This window comes from Mytilus galloprovincialis, chromosome 11 (genome assembly GCF_965363235.1).
Source record: "Mytilus galloprovincialis chromosome 11, xbMytGall1.hap1.1, whole genome shotgun sequence".
Lineage (NCBI taxonomy): Eukaryota > Metazoa > Mollusca > Bivalvia > Mytilida > Mytilidae > Mytilus > Mytilus galloprovincialis.
This window is the reverse complement of record NC_134848.1, coordinates 81,338,879-81,350,593: the sequence shown is the minus strand read 5'-3', so window position 1 is coordinate 81,350,593 and position 11,715 is coordinate 81,338,879. Positions and strand designations below refer to the sequence as shown.

General features: G+C 32.2%; 1 long non-coding RNA gene across 1 annotated transcript; it reads right to left on the bottom strand.

Annotated features, from left to right (window-relative positions):
- Positions 1–3,342: 3,342 nt before the first annotated feature.
- Positions 3,343–6,604, bottom strand: LOC143051430 (uncharacterized). The gene is made up of 3 exons (XR_012970765.1): positions 6,311–6,604; positions 4,684–4,938; positions 3,343–3,571 (listed from the first exon to the last, which is right to left on the bottom strand). It is a non-coding gene; the product is annotated as an uncharacterized LOC143051430 (long non-coding RNA).
- Between the last annotated feature and the right edge of the window lie 5,111 nt (positions 6,605–11,715).

The following is an 11,715-nucleotide window of genomic DNA, read 5'->3' as shown; positions in this document are numbered from 1 at the left end:
GCCGACTTTAATTTTCTTCATTCAATGTATCCCAACGAAATTGAAATAAATGATATAACTTACAAAAGGTTGCTGCTTACAAGAAAGCTATAAATCACGAGTTGACAGTTATGGAATAACCATTTCACAAATGATATCGTATATGTTTCTAACGTCGTAACTACAACCCCTTCCCTTTTCATGAATGTGACATCTTCCTATATCTATTTCAATAAGTTCTGTAAGAATAATTGACACAGAACATCTTCAATTCATTGGACGAAACATAGGTCCAATGTCTGCTTTCTTCTGTAGTTATACTTTTGATAATTTTTTTTATCCACGTTTAGCAGAACAGCAAATTAATATTAAGCAATTGAATAATTTCTTACCTGTTCATACCTATCTGTTCCAGTGAACACAACAATAGCTGGAGGATCAAATGGAGCGTTTAATGGCTCTTGTCCTGAAAGACTGGCTGCTCGATAACAATGGATACTATCAAACCAAAAATCGACGTATTCTACAAAATGATAAGGAAATGCATGCTGAAAGAAACAGAAAAAAAGAGCTAACACATGTTCGCGATCTTATATTGAAGACATTAACATTATCTTTGATTAAGTTATAAAGCTTACAAGTTTTACACTGAAAACAACAAGCTAACATTGGTATAAAGTTCAGTTTTTTATAGGTTAAAACTCCGTACCAGTTACTTATCTGGTAGAATTATTGCATCAATTTGCATGTTTTAGTACCTTGCGACGAAAAACAATTCTTTACAATGTAAATTAAAAAAACAAGGAAACAGGAAAGTGCTCAGTAAGAGTCAGCAAGTTTTTCCTTTCTAAATAAATCCGTCATGTAACTCATGAGAAAAACAAATTGAATCACACACGAAACTAATTTTCGAGCATACGTAAAGATCGAATGAGTGAGAGAACTTATGTTGTTAACGTTACGGTTTACCAAGTCATGTCGACACCAAGAAAGATTCAATTTTACGACGTTATAACCTTTCATTTAAAAACCATAAATCATTGAATTCTTCATATAAGTATGCACGAAGGGATTGATTTTGTTATTTTGCATTCACACAGATATATCAAAACCACAGATTGCAAAATCCTGAAACGTAGCACAACGGTAACATCATATTATAAAGATTGTACCGTAGGCTTCGGAATCTTGATAAATTTTGGACGATAACCTATCAATCAGTCAAAAATAATTCCCTCCTCTAAAAGGTGTTCTCCATTTCAATGGTTTGTTTTCAATAATTGAGTTCAAACGAGATAATATTGATTACTACGAGATGACTATCTATATCATATACCTAACTGACCGTCAATATTGTCCGATGCCACATTACAGAGTGGTGTTGAATTCTTCTGATTTCTTTGTGTGTATACTAGTACATCTTAAAATACTGATACCAACTACATTTAACCAATGTTTTTATTTTGAATGACAGAGGAGCTGAGGGAAAAGTTTAAAAATTGGATAAATTTGTATTATGTTTTAATTTTTAGATTCTGCTTTCTTTTAATTTTTTTAATTCTTTATTTTTTCAGCATGTGTTGCAAACAGCTTCGGGCTTGAGTGCCTTCTGGTATATCATGATTTTGAATAAATCGGGACTGTTTGCCGTTATAATAATATTAATAACTAAATTTGTAATTGCTAGCAATAACGGATGGCACCCTCGTTCCCCTATTTCCAGGCGAGCCGGCAAATTATCATTTTTATAAAGCTTGATTAATTTTGGAGCATTTTGACATTTTTGGCATTTTTTCTGTTTCCATGGTTACGGTGGCCATTTTGGAAAATTCCAACTGCAAAATACAACTCTGCACATGTCAGTCACCATTCCTGTAAAGTTTCATCCAGTTTGCAGCACTTCAATTTTTTTTGAAAATTTTGGAACATTTTTGCTGCAACCATGGTTACAGTAGAGAATTCCAAAATTCTAAAAGCAGACACCTCATTGCCACATCTCATGTTATATATCAAATCAGTTTTATTTACTTTGGTGCAATACTCTTTGAGAAAATGCAGATTTTATGCATTTTTCCTTAGGGTCAATTCAAAGCTTGCCCCCAGTTTCCATGACAACGGCAGCCATTTTGAACTATCCGAATATTGTAAAGACATCTTGTCATACTGGACAACTTTTTCATTAAGTTTCATCAAGTTGGATCTTATACCGAAAGAGTTAGGATTTTTGATATTTTTGCTGTTTCCATGGAAACGGAAGCCATTTTGACCATTCCAAAGTCAGGTGAACAACTTCACATGCTGGTCCACATTGTGATATAGTTCCATCAACATTGGTCAACTCAATTCCAAGAAACTGCGTGGACAAAATGTGTGGAAGAAGAATAAGGAAAAAAGGAATCGATGAATAACAATACGTCACCCCAACTCCGTTGAGGGTGCCATAATAATAATACTTTATGCAGCTTATAGAATATACATTTTTACAATAATTCTAAATTGCCATAACGCAAACATTATGACATGACGTAAGCCTGTGCGAAATAACGCAAACATTTGCGCCATAATGCAAACATATGCGAAATAATGCAAACCCCTGCGTCAAAAAGCAAACCTTGGCGAAATATCTCTAACTCCTGTGCCACATATAACGCAAACATTTGTTTTATCTTATTTCTAATCTAAGATTCAAAGGAAGCAGCAGTTATTGATGGAAGAGGCTGCACATATCAAAATTTATCCCCTTTATATATAATGATATAGAGTGACATCTGTTTGTAAACGAATAAAGTAATACCACCATCATCTGTCAAAAAATGTGCGTTTTTTTGTTTGGTACTTGTTGACTCCTTGGTATCGTCTTCCGTTTCTTTCCAAATGTCAGTTTCCATATCGGCAACCACCAGGTAGATAGCAGTACTTGTCAGAAAGACTTGATGTGTCGCATAGAAATCCTTTTGTCCTGCAAAGTCCCATAATCCACATAATGCATAATCGTTCGAAGGAATACTTGAAGTTGACGTTGAAGTAAATATTTGAGACATTAAATCTTGTGGCATTTCCAGGGATGATAAATTATCTTCATTTTCACTTTTTGTAGAATCGGCATCTGTGTTAGTAATATTTTCATATTCATTGTCTTTTACATTAACTTCACTCTCGTTTACCTTCATATTAATTTCCACTGATGTTTCAATAGTATTTTTGGTGTCACTTGCATCGGTTGACACTTTATGAACGTTAGGATTGCTTTTATCTGTTGTAAATTCATTATCAATTGTATTGTTGGTGTCATCTGCATCAGTAGACACTTTATGAACGTTTGTATTGCTTTCATCTGTCGTATCTACATTAGTCATTGTATTGTTGGTGTCATTTGCATCGGTAGACACTTTATGGACGTTGGGGTTGCTTTCATCTGTCGTATCTACATTATTAATTGTATTATTTTGATTTCCATCTTGAACATCCATACCCGATCCATTATTAGATGCAATTGCATGACAAGTATTGAATTTTTCATGTTTTTCATTTTCTTTGCTCTGGATTTGTGCCAATGCTTTCTGCATTCGGTGTACGTTATCATCAGTTATATCTGAAAACAAACAAATAAGTGTTTTTTACATTTTGAAGATTCGCATAAAGTCACTGTTCACTTTTCTTCAAAATAAAGGTCAATTTTGTGTTTTGTTTCATGTTTTGTTTCAGGATGTTAGTTTTCTCGTTTGAATTGTTTGACATTTGCCATTTCGGGGCTTTTAATACCTTACTATATGCGCTATTAGATTTGCCCACTGTTACGCGTACAGTGATCCATAGTTGTTATCGTCTAGAACATTTGCCATTTGGTCTCTGGTGAAAAGTTTTTTTTTCTATTTTTAGTATATACAATGTTATGAACCGTAAAAAGGGTGAATATTGTTACGTCAAATCTTGACTTAATACAATTGCCAATGGAAATGGGGAATACTTTCTTATAGTATGAAAGAACTAATTCAGCTTTATATTTGTTTAAAAGAATCCCAAAGTTTATGTTTACTTGACAGAAGACTAGACAAATTTTACACGCCTGGTGAAACATTTAAACCTTTCTTTAAATGTGTGATAAAGAAATATAAATCAGTCAATTTTTACGAAGAAATACTAATCATAACCATGAATCTCATATGTTGAACCAATGTTTATCCGCGGATTATATTTACAAATGGCAAACACGCGGAAGTCCTCCAGACAAAGAGTTCATTCCTTCATCCTGTAAAGAGTAGTGTGAAGTTGATTTTCCTTTTGGCTAGCAAATAAAATTGAGAATGGAAATGGGGAATGTGTCAAAGAGGCAACAACCCGACCATAGAAAAAAACACAACAGCAGAAGGTCACTAACAGGTCTTCAATGTAGAGAATTCCCGCACCCGGAGGCCTCCTCCCGTTAGGTTACAATTCTAATGATCTTAAATTTTAAGTAAATACTATCGGTATGATTATTCTTTATTTGCGTTTTGGAAGACAATTATTTACAAATACTTGAACCACATCTGCCTTCAAAAGTATCTATTGTTTTAAAACAGAAAGATAGTAATTATTTGATCAATACTAGCAATAAATTTGCATTATTATTTTACTCTTAAAAAATTTTAAAATAGCATACAGATCATAAGCAGAAGTCAGTAACCAAATGCCTAATTCATAATCGCCAAGTTCTTTTTCTACCTTTTTCAATTGTCCATTCACCGTCATGTATGTTAATTTTGCATTGACGAACAACAATGTCAACACCATCTGTACTGTTTACATCCTCAATACTTTCGTTTAATAATCTCCGCAATAAACATGTCTTCCCGACCCCTTCCTTCCCAACTATCATAATTCTTGTAAAATACCGCCGTTCGGTTGCTGAATCTTCCATAAGCTTAATATATCTGACTCGATCATCTTCGGGTAGTTGTTTTATAACTTGTGGTAGAGCTAAAATGCATTGATATCAATGAAATGTTTCGTCAACTAATATACTGTCTATAAAAGAACGAATGAAAGTATATGAGAACCAATAAACAACAAAATAAAATAAATCACACTTATGTTTACAGTTCACTGTTTAATGCGATAACTTATAATGCATGTAAAGCAGGTGAAGATTAACCTGACATTTTTGTTTGTTAGTTGACTATGATGAACCTATTGTTTAAATAAAGGACATGTGGAGTATACTTGAATAGGAAATAAATGACAAAAAAATGTATTTAGTGGTGAACATTAGTTTTTCAACAATATACCAGTTTCTACAAGTATACCACACTGCAAATGCGACTGACAAAAATTGAAGATTTAATGTCAACATTAGCTACCATCATAATAAATGAAGCTGTCCTTACTGCAACCAAACATGACAGAACGTAGATTTGTGACAAAAAGCAAGTGAAAAACTGAATACTATAAAAATCAATACAAATGATAGCGGACAACAAAACTGACACAGTTTATAACAAGTAAATTTTGTAACATAATTCCTTTGATCATTCCGTGCAACCCATTTTCTACCAATGACTTTGAAACATTTCCCAACCTTATTTCAGAGGTCATGAGAAAATATTTACATACAATAACTGATAATTTTACATTGATTTCAAAAAAGATATTACAAAATTTATTGCGTTGCATTACTTACATTCTGAACTAGAAGTTTAAAATTCGATTCGTCTTTTCGTGGTGAATGCTTATTAACTTGGATATGTGTTTGAACTTTTGATTTTGACATTTGATTAGGGACTGTTCGTTTTGATTTTTCCTCGAAGTTCGGTTTGTTTTGGTTTTTTTTACTTTTTCGTGATATGTAAAATTTTAAGATTCATGAATTGTACAGTTAGCATGCAGTATGCAACCCATGATATAATTGCAAAAGTAACAATCAAACAGTTAAAATTACAATTGTAATAGTATTACATTTAAAAAAAAATATGAATGCAGAACTGAGAATTCAAAAGAAGAAAGACAATTTCATATTTTAGATTTATTTGAATAAGCAATATTATGCCGATCTTCAAAAAAAAATTTCGTTTGGGTAAACATTTGAAAATAATATCATTTTTAAACGAACTAAGAGACTGACAGAAACATTAAACAGTTAGGAAATGAAACGTGTTTGTACAGACCATAACACTGCATTACATTTTCGATATACACGCAATATGGATACTATCAGTTTGTTATCAAACAATCAAAATACATATATAACAGCAAAATACAGTATTTACATTGGTGACATCGTGACATTTGTTCGATCAGATAATACAAGATGAGAGAATACATAAGAGAAAAGTATAATAAAATGTTCGCTCACCGATTTTTAGTGTCTTCCTCGTCTGAAGCCGCGAGGGTTGGCTTTTGACTTGATGAATATCAACAGAATACAGTTTCAGTTCATAACTTGAATCAGATGATAAATTTTGAAGTTTGTACACATAACGTCCATTGTCATTTGCAGTAACATCTTTCTCAGAAAGAAATCTGTTTTTCCATTCATCTGAGCCTTCCCTTCGATAAACGAGCTCATATTCCAGGCAGTTCTCTAAGTCATGAATGTTCCATTCAACTGTTATTGAATGGTCAGTACAGTCTACAATTTCAAAGGCTTTGGGAGCTGTTTGAAAAAAATATATTTAAAGCAGATATCACTCAAAAAGTATCTAATCAACCACAGATATATGATATTCACCGAGGCCAACGACCGAGGTCGAATGTCATATCTCTGGGTTTGATAAATCATTGTATCCACTGAAATCAAGAGTCAACAAATAATTGGCCAAAAGATACCAGAGGGACAGTCAAACTCATAGATTGAAAATAACCTGACAACGCCATGGCTAAGAAATTAAAAGACAAACAACCATTTGACAACAGCACAGAAGTCACAACATAGAAAACTAAACACTAAGCAACACGAACCCAATCGAAACCTTGGTGTGATCTCAGGTGCTCTAGAAGTGTAAGCAGATCCACATGTGGCATCCGTCGTGTTGCTTATAGTCTAAAATAGTATAATTCAGTAGCTAGGTCACATGTTTTATTGACTTTTTATTCAATATCCAATTTGTTTGCTCAAGATACTTTTATAACTGCTTTTTGTTTTTAACTAATATTTTATCTGCTTTCAAAGTATGATATACCAAATAACACACCGAAAACAAGAAGAAGATAGAAAAAAGAAAAAAAAAGAAAAAACAAGAATTTGCTTGACGTCATAAACCTACGTCATTGAAGTTGTCTTGGAATATCTATATTAAGGTACACGTAAGCTGTTCCAAATCTTATATTAACCTCTCGTGATTTTTCCCGAAGTAAATATAATGTTTTATCAAAGAAGACTCCGTATGCTTTTAGTCAATGAGAAAAAAGAAAATGTTAGGCATATAATGAAATTAAATTGCGAAATGACAAGACATTATCTAAGCAAAATATCAAAACCTATGTAAGATCAAGTTTGCCTGAAGGAGTTGAAATATTAGTACAAGTTCGTTGACAAGTCTTAGAAGGTGGTGTTTTTATGAAAGAAAATTAAAAAATAACAGAAATAACGAACTGCAAAGGAAATTCAAAACGGAAAGTCCTTCATAAAATGGCAAATTCAAAAGCTCAAACAAATCGGAAGAATGGAAAACAACTGTCATATTTCTGACTTGGTACAGACATTATCTAATGTGGAAAATGGTGGATTAAACCTGGACATACAGCTTACTAAACTTCGCACGTGTATGACAGTTGCATTGAATTTCACTATATTGACAACAAAGTATGAGCAAAACAAACAAGAGTAATAGATCAAAACAAAAACTCAAAAAAGACAAAAACTGTGGTACTGTGTAATCTTAATCAATAATAAAACAAAATAACTGTTTCAGCAATAAATTTTAAAAAAATGGCATTAAGACAAACAACATAATAAAAAATGAAATACAATAATTCAAAATTGATCACAGCACAATAACACAATGGCGGAATGTATAAATTCCGATCTACGTCATATGTATATGATTAAAAATAAACTTAAAAGTAAAGGATAAAAATAATAAGTATTCAAAGGCAACAGGCTTATAATTTGATACTCCAGATGCGCGTTCCGTCTACATAAGACTCACCAGTGACGCTCAGATCAAAATAGTTAAAAAGCCGAACAAGTATAAACTGATGACCATTGAGTACCCAAAATTCAATAAAGTTGTGCCAAATACCGCTAAGGTAATATATGCCTTGGTTAAGAAAATCCTAAGTATTTCGAGTAATTCATACTTTTTTAACCTGTAAATTTATAAAAAAAAAATGACCATATAAATGATAATCATGTCAACACCGAAGACTTTTAATTTGATACGTCAGACGCGCGTTTCTTCCACATAAGACTCAGTAATGTCGTTCAGATCAACATGCAACCGCAAATGGAATGATTTCAGCTTGACAAAAGTGAACTTTTCATGTCTATGTATGACGGATATCACCATCAGCTGGTTGATCGTTAATGGATATCTGTGCAATATTAAACCACGTTTCTGTTCTAATTATCAATACCCAATCCCTTATTATTTTCCTTGATTGTTTCATCACCGAATGAAATCAAATACGATTCAGAATCGAATGTGTATTTACCATAAGCAATCATTGCTATTGCATTTGCTAGACGAAAAATAGACGATAGATGGCAATGAACATGTATCAATGACAACTTATTTCTACTTTCAACCATATATCATGCACTTACTATAAGTCAATGTTCGTGTTATTACTTGTCGATTATAAATTCCCATAGCAATAACTGAAAAGAAATATGTATTGTCATGTAAGGTGATAACAATAAAGGTACCAATTACCCGCAACAGATACGCATTTCACCATTTAATTTGTCTTAAGTGTTGCCCGAGGCGAAAATCTATGTAGATTCCAAATTTAATAAGAAAAGTGAGAGACGTATGTTAAGTGAGTATACATATGTGCTTTTAATCACATGCTTGTTATCTAATTATTTTTATTCGTTCTTTTTTTTTTTATTTTTTTTTTTTCATTTTGTATTGCCTCCTTGTAATGTTCACTTATATTTCAACTAAACAGACAGTTACCTGCAGTAGTCAACGATAAGTCAAGAAAATGGATAATTCCGATAAATCTTAAAAATGTAAAAGTAAGGTGCACAGTTAGAGTACAAAAATAAACTAGAAACTTATCTCATCAATTATCAGCTTTTTTAAAAAAAAATACCTATATATATATATTTAAACATTTACTTAATCTTATCATCGGTAAAAGGACATCATTCGTAAATATTCGTAAATTTAATTCAACATGCAGACATCTTATACGTAAAGATATTTCACATCCATTTTTTTACGGTAATATTCTTTACAAAGCACAAAAATGTCGGCATTCACCTCAAAAGCTATCAACACCTATAAACAGACTTATTAAGAATGGATATAGTTTAATTGAGGTCTTGAACTGGTATATCTGTAACTGCTAGTAGTCCTTTGATAATTTATGTATCATTGTCATTTTGTTTGGTTTTTTTTATAACCTATTCTGACATCGGATTCGGACTTTTTGAACTGAGTTTTATTGAGCGTATTGTTGTGTGTTTGTTTTTTCTACATCGCTACATGTATAGGGGAGGGTTGAGATCTCAAAAAACATGCTTAACCCAACCGCATTTTTCCGCCTGTCGTAAGTCATGAAACTCTGACCTTTATTAGTCTTGTATGACGGAGTATAGTATGACGTTAATTATTACTGAACTAGTATACATTTTTGTTTAGGGCCAGCTGGAGCACACCCCCGGGTGCGGTAATTTCTTGCTGCATTGAAGACCATTCTGCCTTCTTTTGCATACCCGATTTCCATTCTTAATCTTATATTAAACCGACTTTGTTGTCTCTATTTTTACAGCCTCTGTGGTAATGTAGTAGTGACGGGTGGTTTTCTGTATCTCTAGCCGGTTGATTAAAGATGTAGCTTGAAATAATGACTGGTCAAGAAATGTTCACACCGAATATTCTTTTTCAATGTACAAAAGCAAACATTTGAATTTAGAATTGGAATAAAATTTGATATCTTTTTGAACATTGTTTTTGGTCATTTTGACAGTTATTCTTATGTTTTACATATTACTTTGCGATAGTATAATCGGATGAAAAGCATGTCAAGCAGTTGCAGCATTATTATTCGAACTTTTAATAATACTTAATAATATTTTATAATAATTTCAGACCGAAATTGAGAGAATCCATTTTTGTATTAAAAGTTCCGAGAATGTCTCAACTAAACTTATAATGAAGTGAATTTAAAGCATACGCATGATTTTCTTACTTGAACTTTCTAATCAACTATATTTAATGATGTTTAATATATATGCATAACATCTACTTACGAATATACAAAACAAGTGATACCATTATACATACAACTGCTACTGTACGGTATTTTTCTGAAATTTTACATAATGTACAAACTTTATTGTTAAAATTAACTATATTTCAAAGACTAGTTTTTACGATTTAATGCACTATAAATGATATATTATCAATGTATCCCAAGGTTAAAATAAAGGAAACATAATTACAAAGGTAAACTAAACATAAACTACACTTAAACCCCCTTTGTGTCCATATCGCATTCCATGACCCACCTGCACCAGGAATGTTCAAAGTCAAAAATTCAAAACCTTATGGCGGGATGCATAAATACAGTAACGACAAAAGTCATACGACCAAAAACAATAGCACGAAAAAATAAAGGGGAAAATAAAGTAAAATGAACACAACTTCAGCACCTAGAATCTATTACTCACGACCATTTTTTTTTCATGAATTCCAACATACAGTTGTATTTATAAAAGTATATCGAACGTTCTTAGTTATATCGTGGGTGTGATACTAGCAATAGTTATCAGAGGTACCAGGATTATAATTTAATACGGAAGACGCGCGTTTCGTCTACACAAGACTCATCAGTGACGCTCAGATCAAAATAGTTATAAAGCCAATCAAGAACAAAAATTGAATAGCATTAAAGACCCAAAATTCCGATATTAAATGAGATATTCAGACAGAAAGATGTCAACGGCAATGTAAATTTACGGAAGAATTCCAACTAATCTTTACAAAAGGTAATTTGTTAAGTATTAAACAAAACAAATATATAGAATGAAAGCGAGATTCTCAGGTTGTAAACGATTTAAACAGTTGTGAAAAGTTGAGTGATTTATGGCCACCAAAGTTATTGGTTTCCCTCTTAAGGAAGACACACTTCTATAATGAAATACAGATTTATATAACTTAAATAAAGCGACACAGATAAAGTTTATTGATTTTTCTTTAGAAAGAAATCAATTTGATGGCATTCCATCAATAATTTTAATAGTAGTTTTGTACTCAGAAAACAATTTGATAAATTGATATTTATGAAATTATCTGTTTTATGATTAAATGTTTAAAAGAAAATGGCAATTACTTTCTCACGTGAGTAAACACAAGTTTCAGAGACATATAATTTCACAGTATGTGTCTGTTTAGTTAACGCATCATTGTAAATATAACGAAATTTGATGAGACTGTCATCAAAGTGAGAGGGTTAGCGCTATAGAACCAGGTTTAATCCACCATTTTCTACATTTGAAAATGCCTGTACCAAGTCAGGAATATGACAGTTCTTGTCCATTCGTTGTTGATGCGTTTCGTATTTTAATTTTGCCACGTCATTATGGAC